At 52.3% G+C, this 26957-nt stretch overlaps 1 protein-coding gene across 22 annotated transcripts in view; it reads right to left on the bottom strand.

Moving 5' to 3' along the window:
* Nucleotides 1-26957, bottom strand: part of MYT1L (myelin transcription factor 1 like) — a 440164-nt gene that overhangs the window by 300947 nt on the left and 112260 nt on the right. For all 22 annotated transcript variants that reach the window (XR_011386785.1, XR_011386786.1, XM_051838143.2 and 19 more), the window contains one exon: nt 17755-17856. The gene's annotated coding sequence lies outside the window, so the exon portion shown is untranslated. The remainder of the gene's footprint in view (nt 1-17754; nt 17857-26957) is intronic.

Raw genomic sequence — 26957 nt, 5'->3', positions numbered from 1 at the left:
ACCACACACCTCTCACACGTGGTGTCACACAGGCCCTCCCCCACCACACACCTCTCACACGTGGTGTCACACAGCCCCCCCCACCACACACCTCTCACACGTGGTGTCACACAGGCCCTCCCACCACACACCTCTCACATGTGGTGTCACACAGGACCCCCCACCACACACCTCTCACACGTGGTGTCTCACAGGCCCTCCCACCACACACCTCTCACACGTGGTGTCACAGCTCTCTCACACAGTATGCGCTCATGCATGCTGCACTCTCCACTGCTGAATGCTGGGGATGGCCACATCACCGGTCTATGTGTGGGCTCGCCTGCTGATCAAGGACAAAGCGCCGTGCCTTTGTTGTGTAGTCGAGACGTGCTGAGGAAACTGACTGCTCTTGGGTCCTCTCAGCACTCTGCATGTTGGGGGTGTCGGTGGGACAATGCTGGGGGAGAGGCTGTGGCCAGACAGTGGCAGATGGCGCGTGCAGACCTGGCTCTCCGGCCGACGTCTCCTCTCATGAGGGCCCGGTGGAGGTGTCAACAAGGGAGAAAGGCTGCAGCCCCGGGGTCGTTCCTGCCCTGATCGCACGCTTGCCATGGAGGTCTAAGGCCTGAGTGGGCTGCTGAGATGGTGTACACTTCCTGACTCACTGGGTGCTCAGCCCCTGGCCTGCAAACCACACCCCACCTGGGAGAAGAGCTACTTTGCGAAGCAATACTTAGGTTAATTAAGATTTATTAACTTGCCGGCGCCACGGCTCATTAGGCTAATCCTCCACCTTGCTGCGCCGGCACACGGGGTTCTAGTCCTGGTCGGGGCGCCAGATTCTGTCCCGGTTGCCCTCTTCCAGGCCAGCTCTCTGCTGTTGCCAGGGAGTGCAGTGGAGGATGGCCCAAGTCCTTGGGCCCTGCACCCCATGGGAGACCAGGAGAAGTACCTGGCTCCTGCCTTTGGATCAACACGGTGCACCGGCCACAGCGCGCCGGCCGCGGCGGCCATTGGAGGGTGAACCAATGGCAAAGGAAGACCTTTCTCTCTGTCTCTCTCTCTCTCACTGTCCACTCTGCCTGTCAAAAAAAAAAAAAAAAAGATTTATTAACTCATTTGCTAGTAAAATTAAAAATAACCTGTGGTAGCACCTGAGTTTAATGAGGCACTGACTGAATACATAATACAGTCACCACCAGAGCCAAATGTGTAACCGCTCCTACCAGAAAGCTCTTCTCCAAAGACCACCAGGCTGGCGCCTCATGACTGGTGAACCATAAAATCATAATAATCCCTGTCCTTGTCTTCATCACCAAATATTGAAAGAGAGTGAGTAGGAAGACGTCCCTTCTGGATGTGGGGCATCAGAGGGATGGTGTCCAGGAGCCACAAGAGAGGCCTGTGCTTCTGAAGTCTACTTTTCAGGATAAGCAGTGTCTGACCTATGGATACCCCCTGCTTACTGGGGTGAGTCAGGGGTCAGTCACCAAGCCAGAAGCATGGGGCACTGCCTCAGGGTCTCTCAGACAGCAGCTATACCACAGTGGCAGTCAGGGCGTCCAAACCCAGGAGTCCTGGCCCAAGACCTGAGGCCATGTCTGTCCACACCCCACACTTGCCAGTCTCCCATGCAATACAGTGCCTCCATTTGCACACTTGCTGGCACACTAAGTGGACTTGCTGTACACGGCGGAACCATAGACACCACTCTGGTGTCTCACAGGACCGTCCAAGCCAGCTGTGCTGGCTTCACACTGTCTGTCTTCACACTGGTGTTGCTATAGGGATGTCAGTACTGCTTCTTCCTCTTCCGGTATTTGGGCCCTGCGCACCCCTGGCAGCCGCCTCCCTCTGCTACGTGTGAGCCCCGGGGACAGGACGCAGCAGAGTTACCTGGAAAACGTCCCTGCATACCCCAGCCTGCTCTTTCTCATGAGCAAGTGTGAAAATAGCATCCATGCACAAATTAAGTGTGAATTAGACAAGTGCTCTGTTTGGTTTACTGGGGCCATCAGTGTGGTCGCGTCTTCTCCAAAGAGCGTGATGCTGGTTAGGTTCCCTTTTGGTTCTGCCCCGACTCAGCACAGCGAGGATGTCCAGCCCATGCCCCAGCCACTGCAGGGCCAGTGCATTCCTGAGGAGGCCTAACACTGGGAGAGGCGCACTGCCAGCTCAGGGCCTGAACTCCACCAGAGGCGTGGCTCAGACTGCTGGAGAGGTGACATCATCAAGGAGGTCTTGAGAGAAACTCAAGTACAAACACAAATATGTGTTAACTAGACCTTGTCAAGTTTTCTACATAGGAATGAGGGCCTACTGGCTAAGACACTGCATCCTGCACCGGAGCACCTGGGCTGGCTGCTCAGCTCTGGCTTCTGACTCCAGCTTTCTGCTCATGTGGACCCTGGGAGGCAGGAGGCTCCCTGCCACCCACGTGGGAGATCTGAAATGAGTCCTCGGCTTCTGCTTTGGCCTCACCCAGCCTGGCTTGGTGGACGTTTGGGGAGGAAACCAGCAATGGGAGATGTCTGTCTCTCATTCTCTGCTTTACAAACAAAAAAAAATTGAGAATTTATCATGAAATTATATAATGTACAAGAAAGCCCTTTATAAAGGAAAGCAGTACATACAGACACAAGGCATAACAATAATCTTCATAATCCTGTCCATCAGGGTAACCAGGACTCTGTCTGGCATGTCACCCAGGCTCCTTTGTGATTCTTAGGAGCAGCCATGGGGTAGGAGGGAACCCAGGGCACCCTGGGTCAATGGCTACTTTTTACTTTTCCTACAATTTTCACAAACATTATTTTTAAATATCTTTTTATGCTTTGGTTTTGACCATGCCAGAGGCCAAAGAGAAATCCAGGGGGCTGGTGTTGTGGTGTAGCATGTAAAGAGACCATCTGCAATGCCAGCATCCCGTATGGGGCCAGTTTGTGTCCCGGCTGCTCCACTTCCAATCTAGCTCCCTGCTAATGGCCTGGGAAAGCAGCAAGTACTTGGATCCCTGCACCCATGTTTGGGACCTAGATGAAGCTTCTGGTTCCTGGCTTCAGACTGGCCCAGCTTTGGCTGTTGTAGCCATTTGGGAGGCAAGCCAGCAGGTGGAAGATCTCCCTGTAACTCTGCTTTTCAAATAAATAAATAAATAAATAAATCTTTAAAAAAAAAACTATCTCCCAGCCCCTCTTTTACACACACACACACACATACACACACACACACCTCTTTGTAACTCTTTCAAATAAGTAAATAAATTTTCAAGTGAAATAGAGATACACAGAGAGAAAGCCATACTGCATGCCTGTTGAACATATGAAAGGACAGGACTGGGAAGTCGCAGACCAACAGGAGCTGGCCTCACTGGTCTCATGGGGATGAGACTGCCACCAGCACCTCCTGCTTTGCCTGCTTCCTCGTGAGGCATGGCTGCTCCACATTGCTCTCACTTAACTTGCAGATGAGGCCTTTGGTGTGGCAGTCTTTGCCACCACACCTGTGCAACTCAAGGCTTCTGCTGGCACAGCCAGCACTGCCCTGACACACAGGCTGTTTTCTTCTCTAAACACAGAGCAGACAATGGATCCACAGGTCACTCTCCCTAGAGGCCTAACCTGGCCAGGACTCCAGGGGTAGGTGTGACATATGGAGCTCTGCACAGACCCTGACGCCCTGCTCCTGACTCCAGCTCCAGGGCCTTGGCCTCTCCACAGATGGATCTCCTGATGGAGATCTCCTGATGGAGAAGTGGATGGGCTTGGCAAGCGGCCATGCCATGCCCACCTGACATCCCATGCAGATGCAGAGCACGGCCCGACCCCCACCAGGGAGACAGAAACAGATGACCTCTGATTCCCTGCTGCTGTTTCCTGGGAAAGAAGCCTGCAAGGAGAAGTCTGGCAGGTGCACAGCGGGTGTGGGCAGCACGGTTGGCAGGGCGTCCCCTCAGCAGCAATGTGCATGTCCCAGACTGTCGTCCCTGGGCTGTGCCCACCTGACAGGCCTGCTGGGGGAGCAGAGGCCTTGAGCTGGAGGGGGTCACTCTCCCGGATCAAACTGAAATTTGTCCAGGCATGGCTCTGCTTTCCCCTGGTATCTCCATCCCCACACGCATGCACACACTGATGCACACATGCAGACACATATGTACACACACCTGGAACTCAATGCAAAGGCAGCAATACTGACTCAGAGGTGAGGCAACAACTTGTGACATCAGGTCTTTCACTGACTGGCAGAGAGAGCAGGTGGAGCCAGGGCCGGGGCTCCACAGAAGGGCCTGGAAGGCAGGGGTGATGTGGTGTTTACTGCTGAGGGGCCCCAGGGCATCACTCCATTTGCATGCTTACCTACTGCGCATTACTCTACAGCTGGTCAGAGGGGGTGACAGGAAAATAATCTGAAAGAATGTGTTCTGCCATGGCAAGCACTTGCGTGCTCATCTCCCATTACCAGCTGGCAGATGGCCTGCAAAGGGATCCTAGGACAGCCCCGAGACCCTGGCGTGGAAGACGCTCAGAGCTGGAGACCTGCGGCTGATGATCAGGGACCTGATTTAGCCTGAACTCACAGAAAAGGAAGGGAACCAGGCAGTCCGCCCCGAGTCCCCATGGGACTGTCGGCCTGTCCAAGGGTGGGAGTTGTGGCACGCAACGGCTTCTTCCAGATCCTCTAAACTCATAGGATGCTGCTCGGTGGGACCTGTTCCACCTGCACACTTGTGTTGTCACCAGGTGTGCAACTGAAACATGGTGATCTGAAGGCCTGGGGAAACCCCCACTTAGCACACAGCAGGTGGGCCCAGACTGCAGGCCAGGTCTCCCTCACGCACCACAGCTGTTCTGGGAGCTCCAGAGAATCATGGCAGAGGGTGTGGTGCATTCAGGCCACTCTCTGCACCCACAGCCTTGTGCCAAGCCTCACAAACCCACAGTCCATGCCCACAGGGGTGTTGCTTTAGCTAGTGGGCATCTGCTGCCCTGGTCACTGCTGGGGATTCACAGATCTTCTAAGGACAGAGGGCCACTAGCAGCGACCTTGAGCTCAGCAAAACAATCGGATGTTTTTAAACCACCCTGATGTAATGTATGCTCTGACTGCTGTAGGCAGGCAGACAGGGTGGATCTGATTAGATTTGTGGGCTGGAAGACCACGCCTTCACAGCACCCCTGCGTGATCTCATGCCCCTACCTGAGCACACCTGTGTGCCTACCTGCCAATCAGACTGAATAACCACTCCCCTTTGGAAGTGGACAAAAAGCCTGGAACATGGTGGCCCAGCCCTTTTCCCCTTTATCACCATGATGGACCTTTGTTGCTCTTGTTTCCCCACGCCGTCAGGGCACGTGGCCTTCTGGCCGCCTGCGCGCTCTGCCTTCCCTTCGCTGCAACAACAAACGCTTGCTGCACGCGGCTTCTGGCCTACTCTCGGCTGGGTATGGACCCAGGCTTGCCCTCCTCCTTTAGATAGAGCCCTCACTCTCCTCTGCATTTCTCTCACTGAATAAAAAGCTTAAAAACTTTCCATGCTGCCCGGTCTATTTGAGCCAGGATTCAGAATTCTTCTCTGCATTCACTGCAAGAACCCACAAGGCTTATCAATACAGGGAATATTGGTAAGGAGATTGGTAGCATTACCGCAACTGTCTATTTCATTTATAGGTAATTCCCATGGCACACTTTTCCTTGGAGTGCCCTTCCTTTTGTTTCTTTCCTGCTTTCTCTCCTACCCTCACTCACCGGCACTGAGAAGCTGAGGTGCTGAGACACTGGGCCTGAGCACCAGCGACACGGCCTGGCCCGCTGCCCTGCACCTGCAGATAGGAAACAGCGCAGACTCAATCCTGGGTGTCAGAGAGCTGACGGCAGAGTGCAGCCCGGCCTTCCACATGCCACAAATGGCCGTTCTGATTTTCATCATCAATGGGCGTGTATGTGAGAAGACCGGCTCAGCCTTGCAAATCAAAATGAAACCTCTGGAGACTCCAGATTTTTGTTCTAACAAATGCCTTTCCCCTACCTGGGTTTGTGTCTCTCACCAAAAGTGTCTCTGGAAAACGGTGAGGTAAGAGATGGCCCAAGTCGCTGTCTTGTTCACAGGGATCCAGACGGCTGATGAGGGGATGCCGTCTTGCAAGGGGGATTCCAGGTAATTAAAGAAGAGAGGTTGGTGGCTATCACCCGTAGCTCTGGAAGAATTCTGCACCTAAGCCCAGGCACCCCTGGCTGCTGAAATCACAAAGGGACAGGGGGATGGGAGATTTCTGCTAGGCTGGTCAGGCAGCGCAATGTTAAAGAAGGGACCCAGGCAGACATGAAGTCCCCTTCTCCCCATGTCAGGTGGGAGGACTCAGAGGTTGGGGTAGAACCTGCTCTGTGTGCATGCTAGACAGGGCACCTGGGCCATTGGAGGGCCCTCAGGATGTGTGGCCAGGCTGAGCCAACAGAGGAACCATACAATGCAAGCAAGGGGGAAGTAGCACAACCTGCTTGGGCGGAGACAGAGGCCAGTGAGCCATGCTGTGGCCTTGCTTAGATTCTGATTCAAAAAGCCAATGGTGAAGATAAGCTGCAAGGCAACATCTCACCAGAGATTCGGTGATCATTAAGACTTCTTTTAAAGGTTAGATAGAGGGGCCGGCACTGTGGCTTAGTAGGCTAAGTAGGCTAAGCCTCTGCCTGCGGCACCAGCATCCCACAAGGGCACCTGTTCCTGTTCTGATCCAGCTCTCTGCTTATGGCCCAAGTGCTTGGGCCCCTGTACCCACCTAGGAGATCTGGAAGAAGCTCCTGGCTCCTGTCTGTGAATCAGCTCAGCTACGGCCATTGCCACCAGTGGATGGAAGACTTTTCCCTTTGTCTTTGCTCTCTGCCTGTAGCTTTGCCTCTCAAATAAAATCTTTTAAAAAAAGGTTAGGTAATTTTTTATTAAAAATTATTTGTAAAAACTTACACTAAATTATTTCTACAGAAAATTACTACTGATTTGGATTTGCTTCTGAGCTACCCACACGTGCAGAGGACGCCTGCTGGCTTAGCAAGGAGAGAGCCTGGCCCTCCGTGAGGCATGGAGAATTCTCGTAGCTCGCATTTGGGTTAAAAGGGGAGGAAGTAACCACTGTATTCACCAGGTCTCAGGTTATGGAATCAAACAAACAGAAAGGCTCAGACTCTGGGTCCCAGGGTAATAAGGCAGGCGGCGGGAGGAGGAGCTGGTGACCTGGGGCAGCAGTCATGTCATCTGGGGCACAGGTCTTCATCTGTGCACAGGAATTTGTGGGGTGTTTATTCAAAATGCCCACGCCAGGTTTCAGCCCTGGAAATGCTGACATAGCAGGCCTGGCAGGTGCCCAAAACTGATGACAGCAAGGAAAGCCCCCTTGGGGGTCCCCACAGGTAGCCCAGGAAATCTCTCAGAAAAGCTTGCATTCAGAGCTTGGTGCTCATGCCTTTGCTGCCAGGAGAAGGCACAGGTACAGTGTGGCCTGGTCAGAACCACACTAACCAAGCTCCCAGAGCCATGTGCAGCAGGCATCCAGTGAACACGGAGAGGAAACACACGTGCCCCTGGAAGGCAGGCTGAGGGGCCAGCAGACTACATGAGTGACTTTCACTTACATGGCCAGGATGGGGTCAGACTAAGGGAAGCTGGCTGGGTGAGGGAGGTGAGGGTAGGTAGTCACTGGCTAGGTGAGAGTAGTGGGGGGTGGACCGCAGTTGCTTCTGGGTGAGGGAGGTGAGGGTGGGCCACAGTCAGTGGCTGGGTGAGGGAGGTGAGGGTGGGCCACAGTCAGTGGCTGGGTGAGGGAGGTGAGGGTGGGCCACAGTCAGTGGCTGGGTGAGGGAGGTGAGGGAGGGCAGTCGCTGGCTGGGTGAGGGAGGTGAGGGTGGGCCACAGTCAGTGGCTGGGTGAGGGAGGTGAGGGTGGGCCACAGTCAGTGGCTGGGTGAGGGAGGTGAGGGTGGGCCACAGTCAGTGGCTAGGTGAGGGAGGTGAGGGTGGGAGTCGCTGGCTGGGTGAGGGAGGTGAGGGTAGGCAGTCGCTGGCTGGGTGAGGGAGGTGAGGGTGGGCAGTCGCTGGCTGGGTGAGGGAGGTGAGGGTAGTGCTCTGTTTGCCATCCACACCACATGTTCTGCTGCCCAGCTTCCCTGGGATCTATCATCTGACTTCTCACAAAGCAAATGCTGTGGCCTAGCCTGACATCCTGCACAACCCCCAAGGCCCCTCCACTGGATGCTGCACTTCCACAAACCCCAGATGGCAGAGCTGCAAAATGAACAGGGTGCCAGCTGGCCTGATCTTGTGATGGGGCATGAAGTAACTTGCATCCCGGTATGCTATCTGGGGATATCAGAGTTCACATTTTAGGATTTTGTTTATTTGAAAGGCAGAGTTAGAGAGAAAGAGAGAAAAAGAATCTTCCAAATGGCTGCAGTAGCCAGGTTGGACCAAGCTGAAGCTTTGAACCCAGAATTCCATCCAGGGCTCCCACATGGGTGGCAGGCGCCCAAGCACTTGGGCTGTCCTCTGCTACTTTCCCAAGTGCATTAGCAGGGAGCTATACTGGAATTCACATAGGATGCTGGTATTGCAGGGGCTTAACTCGATGTGCCACAATGCTGGCCCCTCTGAGTGCATTTTTTAAATCCGGCTATCCTAATTCAGACACTAGTAACTTTTATAGCCCCTGGAAACTGTCAGTCTCCCTCGGCTCTGCACACTCGCAGGGTCAGGGGTGCTGGGGTGAATTTTGATTCTTGGGCAGGAACCTCATTATCATGCTGTCATTGGCTCCTACCCTTCCTGCTCAGCTTACATGTGCTTGGGTTTTCTGTAAGAGCATAATCACAGGTTTCAAACGTGTGATAAAGCACTTTAAAGATCAGTAACTAAAAGAGAAGTTACCGTGTATAACAGTAAAAAGGAACAGAACACCAATGACCAGCACTGCCCAGCCCAGCGCTGCAGTCCCCTGCTGGCATGAGTCCTGGACGTGCCCTCCTATGCCCTGCTGAATCTCAAGGAAGCTTCAGAGGTGCAAAACCTGGGAGAAAATTTGGCCAGGAGTGCACTCGCATGGTTATTATCAGAAAGCAACTTGCTGCTCTTCTTCTGTACCCAGAGGAGTACAAACTTTGCTGTCCTGGACTCCCAGGCAGATCTGAGCACACCTAAGGCAGTAGGCTCAGCTCACTGATATCCCAGGGCACAGTGAACCATGAGGGGATTTCTAAAAGTTCATTACCAAGCATTAAGGAAAGAAATAAGAGAAGACACAAAAAAATGAAAAAAACTCTTGTGTGTCCATGGATTGGAAGAATTAATATCAAAATGTCCATGCCACCCAAAGCAATTTACAGATTCTAAGCAATCCCAATGAAAATACCAAAAACATTCTTGTCAGACTGGACAAAATGACGTTAAAATGCACATGGAAACACAAGAGAACCCAAATAGCTAAAGCAATCATCTCTCTCTCTCACTGTCTATAACTCTACCTGTCAAAATAAAAAAAAAAGCAGTAGGCATCACAATATCTGATTTCAAGATATACTACAGGAAAAGTTATAATCAAAACAACCTCATATTGGCACAAGAATAGACATGTGGTCCTACGGAACAGATTAGAGATCCCAGAAATTAATCCATGCAGCTACAATCAAGTAATCTTTGACAAATAAGATAAAATCAGTCTCTGGAGAAAGGAGTCTCTTCAATAAACGGTGTTGGGAACACTGGATCTCTGCACACAGAAGTATGAAATATGACCTCTACCTTACACCTTACACAAAAATCAACTCATCATGGATCATGGATCTAAACCTAGAAACTGAAATCATCAAATTACTAGAAGAAAATCTAGGGAAACACTGCAAGACATTAAGTACTTCTTGGCAAAGACTGCATCAGCACAGGCAATAAAAGCAAAAATATACAAAAGGGGTAGCCAGCGCTGTGGCATAGTGGGTAAAGCTACTACCTGCAGGCTGGCATCCCATATTGGCACCAGTTTGAGACCAAGCTGCTCCATTTCCAATCCAGCTCTCTGCTATGGCCTGGGAAAGCAATAGAAGATGGCCCAATCCCTTGGTCCCTTGCACTCATGTGGGAGACCAGGAAGAAGCTCCTGGCTCCTGGCTTCAGATTAGTTCAGCTCTGGCCACTGAAGCCATTTGGGGAATGAACCAGCAGATGGAAGATGGACATCTCTCTCTCTGTCTCTCTCTCTCTGTCTCTCTCTCTCTCTCTCTCTCTCTTTGCATCTGCCTCTCTGTAACTCTGTCTTTCACACAAATAATCTTTAAAAAAATATACAAAAGCAATTGCATTAAGCTAAGAAGCTTCTGCACAGCAGAGGAAAAATAAAGTGAAGATGCAACCAACAGAATGGTAGAAAATACACTGCTAACTGCACAACTGATAAAGAACTGATATCCAGGATATATAAGGAGCTCAGGAAACTCAACAACAACGAAACAATCCATTTGAGAAATGGGCAAAGGACATGAATTTTTCAAAGGATGAAATTCAAATGGCCAACATACACGCAAAGATGCTCAGGATCACTAGCCATCAGGGCAACGCAAATAAAAACCACAATGAGGTTTCACCTCACCACCCAGTTAGAATGGCTATTATCCAAAAATCAAAAAATAATAATTGCTGGTAAAGATGTGGAGAAAAAGGTACCCTAATATACTGCTGGTGAGAATGAAAACTGTACAACCATTATGAAAGATAGTATGGAGATTCTTCAAAAATCTAAAAATAGATCTCCCATATGACCCAGCCATTCTTGCTCCTGGGAATTTACTGAAAGAAAATGAAATCAGCATTTGAAAGTGTTGTCTGTGCCCCTATATTCCTTGCAGCTCAATTCACCATAGCTAAGACATGGAATCAACCCCAATGTCTATCAACTGATGACTGGATAAAGAAAACGGGGTATATACACATGATGGAATACTACTCAGCCATACAAAAAGAATGGAATCCTGTTATTTCCCAACAAAATGGATGTGACTGGAGACCATTATGCTTACTGAAATAATGCAAGCCCAAAAAGACAAATATCGGGTTTCCCTGATTTGTGGTAACTAATGTACACTGTATAAAAATGCAATATACATGACCAAAATTGACACTTTGAGATTTGATTATTGTTTATGGTCCATATCTATATTCCTGAGGAACAGTGGTTTTTCTATTTACTACTTGTTGAATTTCTTATTTAGCGGATGGTTAAGCTTGTGATTATAAAGTAAATTGAACGTACATCATTGTAAAAATTAAAAGGAAAATAATAAAGCAAAGGAGAGGGAGGGGGAATGAGGGAGGGAGGAAGTAGAGGGTGGGAAGCCATTATGCTCCTAACACTCCATATATGAAATGAAAGAAATATGTTCCCTTTATATAAATAAAAAAATTTTAATGTAAATAAAAGATAAGTTTATTTTGGTGCAATTGCTTTAAGATCTCTTGCAGTTTTGTAATTAAAAATATGCATTCATTTTATACAAACAAAATTTTCATTTGGATTTGAACAAAAAATAGTGAACATAATTTGGCCCTTCTTGGTAAGTTTATTTAATTAGTATATTATTTTCAAATTTCCATGCATTTTTATTAGCCTGAAATGCAGAGAGAGAGAGAGAGAGAGTTAAGAGTTCTTGCGGCAGTTGCTTTATTATCCAGATGCCCAGAAGAGCTGTGGCCAGTCCAGGCCTGGATCATACACCAGGCACTCCATCCAGGTTTCCTATCTGGGTGGCAGGGACACAAGCTTCTCACCCATCACCTGCCTTCTCCCAGGTCTGCATTAGCCAGCTGGATCAGAAGCACAGTCAGGACTTGAACCAGGCCTTGCAACAGGGGATCCCAAGGGGCATCTTGATGATGCACAAAATGCACACCCCCAATTCCCTTACTCTAGTGACGGGGCGCTGCTGCTGAGAGTCCAGGCCCGTGAGGTCCGCAGGCTTGGCTGTCATTCTTCACAGAACTGATCCATGTGGTTTCTCACTCCCTCCCTGAGCTTCTGCCTTCCAGATCTCTTCAGTGTTCTCCTTCCAGGGTTGTCACTTCCTGCACAGTCTGTGCTGTGTGCTGCCTTGAATCTGAAGCTCATCTGTCTATACCATCTGACTGCAACTGCCTTGCCCAGGAGTTGGGCGTCTGAGTGCAGGCGGCTGCACAAGTGTGTGATGATGCCCTGGTGGCAGCGCCTGTTTGCTGCCTTCCCAGTTAACCTGTGTGGATCCAAGCTGCCAAGTCTCCCAAACTCCTGACTCCCAGGTCTCAGGTCATGTCAATGCTAGTTCCTCTTCTGTAACCAAGACCTAGAACAAGGTCTCCCACCAGTAGCTACCACGTGGCTGACTATTGCTTTCATTTTCTGTGTGGGAATGAATTAGGAGAAACACAATATCCATACCAGCTTGATTTTTGTATGGTGCTTTCAGAGCCTTTGCAAGAAAGACTCACTACTGCCGGATGACTGCCGGGGTTTCGCAGACTGCCCCTCTGCTTCTCACTGCCAGGGCTTTCCTTTGCCCCTTGCCTATGGAGTCGCATTTGCTCGCATGCAAATGATCGGACCGAGCATCCTGCTGGAATCTGGCTTATTTTAATTAACTGGAGGGTGAATAAGAAATGCAAGATGGAGGAGAGCAGGCTCAAGTGCAGAGAGGGGCAGACAGCGCGTTTGAGAGGGGGGAGGCAGCTCTCCCCAGGGGTTAGGAGTGGGGAGCTCAAACCATCCCATCCCGCACAGGAGAGCTCACCTCAACAGAAACAGCATTTGGAGTTCTGTTCTCTACTTTGTGACTTTGTGGACTGAACTGTATATGTTGCATGCTCACACATGTATATCATGTAAGTATTACACACATACAAGTGCACACCACACACAATGCACTGCACACATTCTCACACATGCAAACTTACATAAGGGTACCACACACTCGCGTTTTTCTGAATTGTAAGAGTAGACCACAGGCATCATGGCAGCACACATGTAAATGCTTCATTGCACCTGTGAGTGACTGTAACTGGTGGGAAAGCCACCTTGTTGCAATCATACCAGGGCTTAGGCAGTTCCCACCAAATCTCCCCAGCTGCTACACACTTTTGTGGTGCTTCACCATACAAAGCAACTCAGATATAAAATTATTTTTCTCTTTACTGTTCTGAAGAGTTTCTTCTCTCCTGTGCTTTTTCTCCATTTCTGTCAGATCATAGCTATTTCTTGAACGTTATACAAATACTAGGAAATACTTTACCTAAATAATTTGGGGAATCTGATCTTAAAATTACAACTCTATTATTGAATGAATGAAAAGATAATGATGCAATCTCTCATTTCATATTTACATTTTGTAAAGCAAGTGTTAAGCTAAGAATCTTACAGAGCACATGCATGAGTCGTGAGAAAGTCAAAACTTGAGAAGGCAGTGACACTCACTGCCTGCCTGGTGCTGCCTAGGGATCCTGGTGAGAGAAGCTCTCCTCCCTTCCATTGCTCTTCTGCCCCTCCCCCGCACCCCCTTCCTGGCTCCTCCCTTCTTTCCCCAATGCAAATGGAGGAACCAGTAGGGCTGAGGCTCAGACTATGCTCCCTGAAGAGCAAAGGCTGGGGAACAGCAGGCTCCAGGCCTCCCTCCCACCACTAGCTCTCCCTCTGATTCTTATCACTTCAGTCAATAATCAACATGAGATGGGACCCTGCAGACAGGAGGGGGCTGACCTTGGTAATGATACTTAGTTCCGGAATCTGGGTGCCTTTCCTACCTGACACCCAGGGCCTGTGAGGACAAGTCAGTCAACTTATTTGAAAACCCTCTTTTACATTTCTTTTAAACTTCAAATTTTTTCAACAAGAAATAGCTTTACATTATTCAAAAAAATAAAACCAAATGCATAAATAAAGAAAAACAGTGATATTTTTCTTTCAATCCTGCCACTTTGCTGTCACAAGCAGACATTTTGATCAGCTTCTTATCTGTTCTTCTGGAGTTTTTATGCAAATACAAACAAATATTCATGTGCACAGGAGCATTCTGTCTTACTTCTCTTCTGACTCTTAGGATTTTGTTAACACAACATCCTTAAACCTCTGCAGCGGGCATGGAGTGCCAGTTGGTCTCTGCACAGCTGCACGGCAAGGGGGGGGCCCTCTGACCAGAGCAGCATAAAGCACGAGCCAGATGCCGGCCAGAGAGCTGCTGCCTCGGTCTTCTGCAGCCGAGCAAGCTGTCTTGGTTCCCTGTGAGTAACAAGGAAGATGATGGCAGTTTAGAGAGCTTGAGCCAGGGGCTGGCACTGTGGTATAGAAGGTTAAGCCACTTCCTGCGATTTCAGTATCCAATATGGGCACCAGTTTGATTCCTGGCTGTTCCACTTCTGATCCAGCTCCTTGCTCGTGGCCTGACAAAGCAGCAACAAAGGGCCCAAGGGCTTGGGAGACCTGGAAGAAGCTCCTGGCTCTAGTCTGACCCAGCTCCAGCCACTGGGTGGTCAACCATTGATGAAGACTGACTCCCTAACTCCACCTTTCAAATAAAATAAATACATCTTTATAAAAAAATATCTGGAGCAGTCTCTCTCCTGTGCATGGCTGTGTGGGGTCCTCCACGAGCCTTCAGTGTAGAAATCCACCCCTGCCCCCACAAACAGAGAGAGTGAAGGAGCTGAGGCTCCCACAGGTTGCAGACACACACAGCAGCTTTGTACTGTTGTGAGGCAGGGCTGCGGCCCCAGTGCCCCTGCCTGGCTCCCCACACTGTGCCCGAGGCCTGTGCAGTTCCCTCCCCTCCTGCATCTCACACATTCCTGGCCCTGTTGAGACCCCGGTGGCTTCCCCTGCTCTCTCCCCAGCGTTTCTTCCACCCTTCAGCTTGGTCTCCTCCAGTCCAAGTCTCACCAGCCTTTGCAAGAGGAAAACCTGCCCCTCTCTTCCTTGCTTGAACTCATCCCTGACCCTCTGACTGGAGAACTAAAGCTACACTCAGCAGCAGCCCTACCCACTGCCTTCCACCAGTACCCAAGGGCCCTCTGCTTGCCAGCACCCCTGAGCCTGCGTCTGCCTCAGGGGGACTCTCTGTGACCTATGACCCTCCCTGTTTCCCAGGGCACTGTGTTCTCTCACCCCTGAACACTTTGTGCTTTGCACCATTGCAAACACTGCTGTCACAGCGCTTTCTGCAGTGTGGTTAGCTATCCATGTGTTTTATATTTCACATTTGTTTGGTGTAATTTTGCTCCCAGTAAGTGACCCACCCCGAAGAGCTTCTTGGCAGACTTTTCATTCCTTTTTGGCATCCATAGTGCCTAGAATGCAGCAATTGACTCAAGAATACGTTGCCTAACAGAATTTGGAACACTACACTTAATGATACACTGTCATTTTAAAAACAATTATTTTATTTATATGCAGTAACATCCCTCCCTTTACTTGTTCCCATAAGAGGAAAACCAGATCCCTCAAGAAAACAGGTGCCCTCAAATCTGCGGGGACTGTTGAGCAAAGGTGCAGGAGGCTGGCCTCACGCAGGCCACAGAGGCTGAGCAAGCAAGGGGGGTGGACGCTGAGGCGGCTCCAGGGAGAAGGGCCTGGGGATTTTCTCTACTCTGGAAGGCTTTCTGCAGCTTCTGTCTAAGCCGATATGCCAATGTTCAATAAAATGCTGTGTGCCGAGCACTGTGTCTGAGAACTACCTTGGGCTCTCCTGGGTGGTTTGAAGGTACTGAACTTTGAAAGTACAGCGAGTTATACGACCCCTTCCAGAAGTGACGGTGGAGATGAAGCGTGAACACAGGTCTTTACCTTAGGTTGACAGACTCAGGTCCGCACCAGATGCTCTTGCTGATCGTGTGAATAAAGCGTCATCGGAACACACCATGTTCTCACTGTTGTCTGGGGTTTGCTTCACACAACAATGGTGGCAGTGGGGATAGTGCCTGCCCTTACCGCTGCAACAGCGCAGATTTCCCAATGGCCGTGGGCTGACTGCATTGTCTCTGGTCGTCAGGGCCATGGCACCAGTCCCTGCTGAGACAGCAGTGCACTCCCACGTGAACTCATTCACAGCATCTGACTTCATCACCTGTGGGTTATGTACTCCTGCCAGACACACACTGGTTACCCTCTGGGGGTCAAGTACCAACCTTCAAAGCATGGGAGAAGGCAAGGAGAGTTCCAGAATCAGGAGTGGAGACTGGAGCCTCTGCCCTCTGTGTGGCCGCCTGGTGTGGACCTTCACTTCCGGCTGCCAAAGCCCCAGTGGGGAGCTCACCTGGTGGCGAGAAGATGGAAGGCAACGGCCGTGCAGGTGTGGGCCTGCCCTGCATCTCGCTGTGCTAACTGACTGCAGCCCTGGCGATCCTCTCACGCCCAGCCCCTGCCACAGTGGCCCTGACAGGGTGGGGGTGCACGACTGGTCAAGAGCTTCACACGGGCAGAGAGGGGGTCCTGCTAGAACCTTCAGATCCTCCTCCGCCTTGAACAAGAGCAACCTGGTCTGCCAGAATGTCGGCTGAGAAGCCTGCGCAGCGCCAAGACTGAGAGCGTCCACGGCTGTGTCACTGGTCAGTTCAGTCAGCAGTGAGCTCACATTAGATGCTTCTCATTTACCCACACTGATCATCTTCACCTAATGCAGACGCATACTTGGATGCCGGAAACGCCGATTCGACACAGCTGCTTCAGAAACTAGATCCACATGAAGTGCCAGTGGACACCCATGTACTGGAAACTCCGTGAGGCAAGACCATGCAAAGCCCCTGCCTCTCCAAACCCTGAGCAGACTTTAGAGCCAAGTGTGAACCAACACACAAGGTAAATAGGGTCTTCTTTGACCCCCAGGGAGATGTAGGACTGAGCATAATCCTGGCCAACGAGTACGGTGTGTTTCTTCAGGGAAAGTTACTGGGTGTACGTGAGAAAATAACGAGAACAACCGTGACCTATGACAGTCATTCACAGAGCTCCTTAGGAATGCGGCACCCACAAGGCCACAGCACATGGGCGGCAATCCCAGCCCCTACTTCCCATGGCGTGGTGAGCAGTTTCACCATCAGACAGGCAAACGGGAAAGTCAGTAAACAAATAAGCTGCCATCGCAAGGTGAACCTTAACACATGTGGTCCCCCCACAGAGGATCCCGGCCACCGCAGTCCCTCTAGCACGGCCTGCTTCTCTCCAGCAGGGGGAGGTGCGCATGGGGCGCTCCTGCACGTGGACATGCAACGGGGACACCGAGCTCCTGGAGCCCGTCTCCTGCCCACGCTCAGAGCTGAGCTTCACAAGATCTTGGGTTTCAGCAGCATCACAGTCCAGTCAGCCTCCAGCTCTAGACAGCGACCACGCGGTGGGTGCCAGTGCTCGCTCAGCCTCGCCCTCGAAACCAGAATTCTTAAACCGCCAACACATTGCCTCTGGTGCAAGAGTGTGATGACCACAGGGAGGTGCCTCCCTTAAGGGCCCTGGGGCTACCGCCCCACCACTGGCATTCCAACGGCTCCCCACAAGCACCCGTGGGCGCACACTGCCCTCCCACCCATATAATCTTAGTAGCGAGAGCAATATCCACTTCGCCCAATCTCACTGCAAATGTCTGCTTTCAGCAGGAATGTCCGTCTGGAGAACTTGCTGCTTCCTGGGGCCAGGAACCACCAGGAGCTGGCACGACAGCAGTTACTCAGGGCAGCAATCACACAGCAAGGGCGAGCCACTGGGTCCAACCCCAGGTGTCCTGGAGGCAGGTGTACCTGAGCTCATCCGCCGCCTCCGGGCTGTTCCCCAGACCCGCCGCTGCTCCCTCCGTGCACCAGGGATCCAGGAGCTCACCAGCTCTCCTTGGAGTTCATTTTCTGAAAGAGAGTATGGACAGAAGACATGCATGACTGACAGGCTCCCCCTGGCATCGCGGCGGCACCAACAATGCTATGTTCAAAGACAGGTGCTGCACAGGAAGATGTGCCGATTTTACTCAGAACCTGGGCGGGAAACCTCCTTGCCGAGAAGAAACTGCTGTCATTTAACTTGAAGCTTAAGACATTTAATAATCTTAAATGTGCATCTAGGTTTGAAGGCACAACCAGGCACACTTAATATTTATCCTGGGCAGTGACCAGCCGGTTTATTAAAATGTTGCTTTCTTCAACACTTTGATGGGATGCAGGAACAACTCAGGAAGTAAGAAATATTTTAGTTGTTTATTTTTCTGAAGTCACGTGATTTCATTCATAACAAAATATAACCTAAGGACAAGGGCACTTTCAACCGTCAGCTCAATTTTATTTTAGTAGAACAACAACAGAAATCATCTTCCTTCACGGAAACGTAGAATTCAAGTTCACGTCAAGCTTTGCTGCAAGACTGTCTAAGTATTAAGAACTGACTTCTGGCCACACCGCAGCTCACTAGGCTAATCCTCCGCCTGGGGCGCTGGCACACCGGGTTCTAGTCCCAGTAGGGCGCCAGATTCTGTCCCGGTTGCCCCTCTTCCAGGCCAGCTCTCTGCTGTGGCCCGGGAGTGCAGTGGAGGATGGCCCAAGTGCTTGGGCCCTGCACCCCATGGGAGACCAGGAAAAGCACCTGGCTCCTGGCTTTCGATCAGCGCAACGCGCCGGCCGCGGCGGCCATTGGAGGGTGAAGCAACGGCAAAGGAAGACCTTTCTGTCTCTCACTGTCCACTCAGCCTGTCAAAAAAAACAAAACAAAAAAAAAACCTGACTTCTATTGGGCAGTGTTCGTGTTACTTCAAAGTGCTAAGACCAGCATGCGCCGGGAAGAGCCAGGTGCCTTGTGGGAGCTATTGTTCCCGGCGCAAGCCTCCATTCTGAGGCCTCATTAGAGGCTCCGGGCAGTGAAGTGTGTCAGCCAGAAGACCCTCAGGGGCGCGCCCGCCGGCTGCCCTAAATCCCCTCCAAGACGCAGAGCCGGCCTCTCGCCTGTGAAGAAAGGATTCGCAGCGGGAGCCCCACAGGCGGAGGGCGCAGGGCGCAGGCGCAGAGAAGCCCGCGGGTTCCCAACGGAGGCAAGAGGCAGGCGGAGGCCGCGGCCTGGCGTGGCCGCCTCACGGGTCTGCGCGGGTGACCCTAACCCACATTTTTCACAATTAAAAGCAAACACCAAAGCCCCGTTCCTGTCGCCCCCTCCTCATCACCTCAGGGCTTGGCCAGGGAGCCCCGGAACCGCCCACGATGGCGGTTTCCACAGCCAAGGAAACCCAGCGGCTCCTGCACGGCCGCGAAGCCTCTCAGTAAAAGCGCAGCGTGGGCGTTTCCACGGGAGCTGTTCCGGGTCGGCGTCTAGACCCATCGGTCTGGGGTTACGTCACAGCACCTCAAGTACACCCAGCTCTCAATACAAAGGACAACGTGGACTTCCACAGCGCCCCACACAAGCGCACGACGCCCGCGCTCTCGTCCACACACCTGATCCGCACCCACGTGCCAGGCGGCCAAGGCTGACGCCCCATTCCCGTCAGCGCACCCCCGGGGACCCCCTGTCTCGGAGGGCGCGCGCAACCGGCGGCGACGTCTCCTCGTGCACACCCCCGTGATGGAGTCCAGCGCCTGAGTCCTCGTGGTACCGAGGAGCACCCACGTGCGCAGGTGAGTCCTCGCGAGACATCACGAGACCACGGAAAGCCCACGTGCGCAGGTGAGTCCTCGCGAGACATCACGAGACCACGGAAGGCCCACCTGCGCAGGTGAGTCCTCGCGAGGAATCATGGGACCGCGGTGGACCCGCGTGCGCACATGCAGCCTCGCGAGGCCTCATGAGACCCAGGAGGGCCCGCATGCGCAGGTGAAGCCTCGCGAGGCCTCACGGGACCGCGTGCGCAAATTCTTCCTCCGGTCCCCGCCGCCATTCCGCGCAGACTCCGAAGAGGGTGCGCGCGCCGCTAGCTCGCAGAGCGTCCTGTTTCGCCTTCTGGCCCGCGGCCGCGCTGTCTGCGGTTGTCCTCAGGCGGGCGGCGTGTGAACCTGGTGTTGCTGATTCTGAACAATGGCGGGGATTGAACATAGTTGTTCTTTCCGTCGCTGTGTGGCGGCCAGGGCTGGTGAGCCGCCTGCGTCCCCGCCTGACCCCTGAAGCGGCCCTTTCCCGGGCCCTGGGCTGCTGGGAGCGTCGGCCGCCGCTGCCACTGAGGCTGGGCACGGCCGCCCGTGGCAGAAGGACGCCTGCGCCCGAGGCCCCGGGGCTCTGAGCGCCTTCCCGGCGGGGCGGGCCTTGCATTGGCGTTCACCGCTGCCTCTTAGGGCAAATGCGGTGCGGCTTCCAGGGGCAAGGGGCTGCTCCCCTCGTTGGTGTCCTCCCCAGCGGTCTCGCGTAGGATGTCAGACGTGCAGTGCTGGCGCTGCTCAGACTGAGAACGCTGGGCAGTAGGAGCCTGAGGGCCCTGTGCCGAGAGCGGGGGCACCTGTCTCAGTGAACAGCTCCCAGAGGGACCCGGGGGTCGAACCCGGGACTCCCGCACGGAGGACCTGCTGCGAGGCTGTGGACCGGAAGACGGCCCTTCGCGAGCCCCGTGGGCTGCGAGGTCCGACGGGATCCCAGCAGCGCCCCGCAGCCCTGGCCGTGGCGGGCGCGGCACCTCTGCTCGCCCCTTCCTGTTGCCTGGGTGCAGGGGGGCTGGCTGCCCGGGACTGGCCGGCAGGAACACACCGCGTGCCCTGTGCTACCTGCACGAGCTCCCCCCGACCCCAGGAAGGGCTGCGTTCCCATCGGCGCCAAGGAAGCCACCCCTGGCACACACTCTTCGCCTCGGGATGTGCTCGCGAGCGGTGACTCCGCTTCCGGGTGCCGAGGACATGTAGAACCTGCCACGTCCTCTTCTCAGAGGACGGAGATAATGGTCATTTGCAGAAACATGACAGTATAAATGAGGAGGAGAAATGTGTATCAAACAACTCGAAGCGGTCATCCTAAGGAGAACAGGAAAGCAGGGGAATGGTTGAAAGTTAAATCGCCCTTTCCATGTGTGCAGCTTCACACCTCCTGCGTGGGTTCTAAGGTCCACCAATTTCATATCTGCGGTGACGGTATTTGGGGTGCTGGGATGTATCTGCAATTAAGAGGTTCACGCCTACTTCCCATGCTTGAATTGACCAATTTCTGTGTTTCTCACAGTTTATCAACATTCAGAATATAAATTTATTTGTAAGCAGATTCCAGCCTGTTAATTAGCAACGTGGACGAACAGCCGTGAACGTGGGCTGTAGTGAGCTGCCCAAAGGTGAAGACAAGGCCTGAGTCCTCTACCCTGTGCCTGGAGGGGCCATAAGCTTGGGCCTGCCTCTGATGCCGCCATTGCACTGACCCTGGGAAGGAACTCTCTCTGGTCTGGGGCTGGTGTGGTTCTCTGCCCTGGGTGCGGTGACAGACTGGCAGACAGGGCTCTGCTGCTTTCGTGCACAGTGAATGGAGCTCCCTTGTCTGGAACCTGGCAGTGTGGATGAGGACTTCAGCTGGGAATCGACACCCAGTAATTCCAGTTTTTGTCATAGTCCATGTTGTCTGCCTCACACGTGTGTGCAGATGGATGTATGAGACTTCCCAGTGCACTGTTATGTGCAATCAAGTATCGTCCATGGTGGAGAGATTGATCAGTAAGGATCTGGTATTGGTCCGTGTGTGGTGACAAAGCAAGGTCATCAGGAGCAGACAGAAAAGTGGGGGTAGAGCTGTGCAGAGCCTGCACAGGGAAGCCCCATCCATGCACCACGCACAAGGAGGACCTGGCAGTCCCTCTCGCAGCGTCACGTGTCCATGCCTGACTCCACACTGCGATGCTTAGGACACCAGCCCCACAGCTCTTGGATTATTTTTGGATAAAGAAGTAAGACTGATGATTAAGAAGGACTTTCATTATTTACCTTAAAATTTTCTAGTTGTTTCAAACAATGTCAGGAGAAATCCATGTAACACTTATGTAACAAACTGAAAAATAAGGTAAATTTTAGATGTGTAACTATTTTTAAACGTATGTGTGAATTAGTGTAAAGACCAATCAAGATTTAGATTAAAAATTTATACTTCCAAAGTCACAAATTTAAGAAATTTGAACTTCCGTCTCCACCTCCGACTCCCATCCACTGCTTCACATTGTAGTTTATGTGGGTCTTGGGACTTGCTGACTGGTTACACACTAACAAATTACGTTAAGGATAAATTATATTTAGGTCCAATTGGATCATTCTAGCTCATTAAAAAAGTTCTTCTAGTTTAAGAATGGCAATTAGAAATGGAGGCACTTGAAACAGCGATCAGTGTTGTGTCACAGCACAGCGCCACCTCTGCCCATGCTCCCTCCCAGCCTGGGCGGCACATGGGGGCTGTGTGCATGGACCTCTGGCTCTACTCCCAGTAATGGAAGTTTGGGAAGCTGCAGGCCTGTGGACACTCAAGTAGAGAGTGTCACCTGAGGCACAGTCCCAAGAATGAACATGTGGTAGGTGGTGGGGACGTGTGGCTGCTGGGATCAGCGAGTGTTGGAGCTGAAGCCGTCTTGATGGGTGTGTAACCAGGCGTGCCAGGAACATTACAGAGGGAAGCCCAGGGCGAGGTTTCCGGTGTGCTTTCTCCACCCCCTCTTCTCTGTGTGTGTAGAAAGAGGAATGTAAGAAGTAATTGCAGTTAACTCTCTTGATGATCCAAGCTTTAGTCTCCAGAGCACAGGGACAGGTCAAGCACAGGGGCTAGTGTTAGCCAAAGACAGCACTTGGGGATCCGTAATTCCATCCCACAGGCAATGTTTGGTCTGGTAGCCCTGGGTGTATGATGCTCAGGTACTGGGGAGAAATCTTCACTACACACCCCTAGCCAGCAGCTATAGGCCAGCTATCTGGCCCTGAGTGGGCTCCTCTGTCCCTAGCCTCTGGCTCAGCGGCACTGCTGCTGAAGAGGAGTTCCCGAGAGCCACCCACAGCAGGGATTCCAGCCAGAGGCTTCCTGTCTTTCCTCAGAACTGGCTTGGTCCAGACCCTAATGGTCTCAGCACAGAGATCCCTTCCTGCCCTTCCTCCTTCAGCCCACTCCTGCCTTCCCAACCTGTGAGAAGAATCCCCAAAAATATCACTTCTATTTGTCATGCCTATATGTGCACCATGGTTGTTATGATCATGACATCTCACACATGTACCATGGTTGCTATCATAATATTTCACACATATAGCATGCTTGTTACCATGACAACACCTCACACATGTATTATGGTTTTCATCAGAACACCTCACAAGTGTACCAGGGCTGTTGTTATCAGAACAGCTCACACATGTATCACGATTGTCATTACCATGACAACACGGTGACACTTCCCATGTGCAGCATGGTTATCATCATGGCATCTCACACATGTAGCGTGTTTTCTATCATAACACTTCATGCATATATCATGGTTGTCATGACGACAGCTCACACGTATAACATGGTTGCTGCATAATACCCAACACATATATTATGGTTATTGTGACAACACTTCACACATATATCATGGTTGTTTGTCATGACAACACCTCACACATGTATGATTGTTATGACACCTCATGTGTATCAAAGTTGTCATGACATCTCACAAATGATTCATGATTGTTCTCATCATGACAACATCTTATACATGTTTCAGAATTTAAAGCTGAAAATGGCCTCAGATGTATAACAACTCAATTTTAACTTTTTCAGGATATCATGCCTTACACATGCATGATTGCTGTTACATTGTGCATCATGGTGTTACCATCATGGCAAATCTTCACACATATGCTCAATTTAAAGTTGAAAGTGGCTTCACACACAAACCTGGGGTAGGTAGAAGGATGCCCATTTTACAGGAGAGGAGGATGAAGTCCAGAGAGCAGAGGAAGGCTTGTAAGAGGAGAGCTGTACCCCTGAATTCTGAAGTCTCACTGCTGCTCAGAGTGACTCTGAGTTTAGGCATCTGACCTGCTTTTGGTCCACACCATCCCTTCCTCTCTGCTCATCTCAGAGACTGTTCAACTTTCCCATCAAATCCTGCTGTTTGCATAGGCGGAAATTCCCCAGGCTGCCCCAGCTCTCAGCAAGAGGCTGTTAGCCCCTGATCATGAACATGGTCACCCTGTAGCCACCTGCCCTGTGGTCACGGTCATGGCACAGGCAGTGTTCCCACCACAGCACATAGCTGCTCTTCAGCGCACTTGATTATGCTGGTGCTGCTGCTGTCATCACAGATGCCAAGGCAGAGCACAGGGGTTGTGTCCAGTCACCTGTGTCACCAGAGGCCGGGGGAGAAGGCATCTGCGGATGAGTGAGTTCAGCGATAGCAATGACAATGTCATCTGTGAGTCCCCTGACAATGCAGAAGGCATTATCAGACTGAATTCCGCATGGTTCCACCACAGACTAAGCACATCATGCATACCTGTAAGTACTTACCACTCTACTGGAAACTATGAGCTAATTTTTGGAGAAAACAACAGCCTGCATCAGGAAAGGTGAGAAGAGAGCACAAGCCTCTCCCAGTCACTTGGGGTGTCTTGGTGGTGAGTGCTGGTACAGGTGGGAGGGGTGTGTGTATGAAGGAGTGTGTGCACCTGCTTACATGGATGCTGTGTGGTGGGTGTGCACACACGAGTGTGTTTACCGCTCTGTTGTTGCCCAGATAGCAACTTCATGGGCAAGATTGGTTAATTGCTTCCTGAACTTCACAGAATTTGTAGGGAGGGGCTGGTGTTGTGGCCCAGTGGGTAGAGCTGTTGCTTGCAACGGCAGCATCCCTGATCAGAGTGTGCGTTCAAGTCCCTGTTCTCCCACTTCCAGTCCAGCTCCCTGATGCCTGGGAAAGTGGCAGAAGATGGCCCAGGTACTTGGGCCCCAACACCCACATGGGAGACCCAGATGGAGCTCCTGACTCCTGGCTGCAGGCTGGTCCAGTCCTGGGCGTTGTTGCAGCCATTTGGGAAGTGAACCAGGGGGTAGAAAGTTAAAGTCAGTCAGCCTCCCTCCCTCTCTCTCTCTCCCTCCTTGTGTGTGTGTGTGTGAATGTGTGTGTCTCTCTCTTTGTGAATGTGTCTCTCTCTATGAATCTCTCTCTCTCTCTCTCTGAGTGTGTGTGTGTCCCTCTCTCTTTGTAACTCTTTCAAATAAATTAAAAAAATCTAAAAGAATTACAGGGACCCTTGGGTGGAAATCAAAACTTCAGCCACAGCCCCTCTTAGAATAAATGTGAATGGATGATGGCCAAGGGCCATGGCTGCAGAAAGACTTGAGTATGCCTCAGCTCAGCTGACCCCAGGGCCACAGAGTCCCTGGGAAGCCCCAGCAGTCCGCTCTGACGCCCCGCATTTCGGACGCTCTCTGCCACACATACTGCGTACTTTTGGTGGATGTGAGGGGACGCCTGTGTTCCTGAGATGCTGCGCTGAAGCTCAGGTGTGCGCTGCTCCCAAGACTCTGCTTCTCTCCCACGGGAGTCACAGTCATGGCAAGCCATGCTCCACGGTTCCTGCGTGCAGGCCTCCACCACGGGCTGCTGCTCACGGTCCCACCGACCCTCAGAGCGCAGCAGGGACAGCTCTAGGGAGATGGCCTTGGCTCTGTCTTCAGAAAGAAGCTGGTTTTCAGGATAGCGAGTGTCCATGGTCACTCATCGTTTTATGTGCATTTTGCACACTTGAGGCACGTGTGAGCATGGGCAGGTCCCTCACCTTCACCCTCCCTCCCTCTCCCTCTCTCTCACACTCGGTCCCATTCCCAGCCTCTCTTCCCAGGAGGAGGAAAGCCGGAGGGTAGCGATGCCACGGACGTGGAGCAGGAGCGGGGAGGGCCAGGGTTTATCAGGGCACTCGGTGGGCAAGCAGAGACAGCTGCTCCGTTTTGGGGTATCTCCCTTTAGATCTAGGTGGGGTGGGGGTGGGGAATCTCCAGCTTCCTGCCCACACCATCCACGAGCAGGGGAGCCCAGCTCAGCAGACGCCAGCCTTGGCCACTGGGAGGCTGGACTTGTGCAGAGGTGTGAGGTCATCCTGTGGCAGGTGAAAAACGCTGTGGCAGAGCCCCCAGGGGTCCCAGGCATTGGGGCTGAGCTGCAGGGAAGTCTGGGGAGGCTGTCCACACCCAGCCACAGCACTGGGCCATGCAGGGGCGGTCATCCCAGGGCGAGGCTGCCCTTCATCCTCCAGGACAGGGGCCACTGTCCCTGTTTACACACAGGGCAATGACAGGGCCAGGCTGCTGTGGGTGGAGGGGAGACACAGGGCGGGGAGTCTGGCGGGATGCAGGCCAGGGGAGAGATGTCAGGGAGCTTGGGAACAGAGAGGCTGCAGGAAGAAGCAGGTCCCAGAAGAGAGGGGGATGGGAGATGGGGCAGGGGCCTAGGTCTGCACCTTGGCATGCAGCATGTGAGGGCAGAAAGCGCAGTGTGTTCCCAGCAGCTCGCTACCCCCAGGCTTGCTGCGTGTTCCTGGCTGTGGCGGCTGCGCAGTGGAAAGGCCTCTGCTCCCACAGCTCCAGCGAGAGCTTCACAGGGAACTCCTGGAACCACCCTGCAAGGTCACGGCCAGGTCAGGGCTTTTCCTTGCAATCCAGCCAGGACCCGAGTTCACGAATGTCCTTCCGGGCTGCAGCCTACTGTGAAGGGAACCAGGGTGCAGCAGCTCAAAGACCTCAGCTGTCATCTCACTACCTTTATCCAAAGACTCGTTTCAAATATGTGAATTTTAACCTGGCGGCGAGAATACGTGATGGGGAAGCCAGATTTAAACCTTGCTTCATAGGTGACTCTAAGAATAGAAACCGTCCACCTTGCCTGTCTCGGGACCAGGCTGCACAGCCCAGGCTCCGCCCAAGCTGCATGCACCACAGGGGCAGGCTCAGCTCTGCACGCGCCCTGCACGGGGCTGCACGCGGGTCAGCTGTGGGGAGAAACTGCTGATTCCTCCCCTGGGCTTCCATCCAGGACAGCGGACTTGTGGCCTCACTGCAA

This window comes from Oryctolagus cuniculus, chromosome 2, assembly GCF_964237555.1.
Source record: "Oryctolagus cuniculus chromosome 2, mOryCun1.1, whole genome shotgun sequence".
Classification (NCBI taxonomy): domain Eukaryota; kingdom Metazoa; phylum Chordata; class Mammalia; order Lagomorpha; family Leporidae; genus Oryctolagus; species Oryctolagus cuniculus.
The sequence above is the reverse complement of the archived record's forward strand: the minus strand, read 5'-3'. Positions and strand labels throughout refer to the sequence as shown.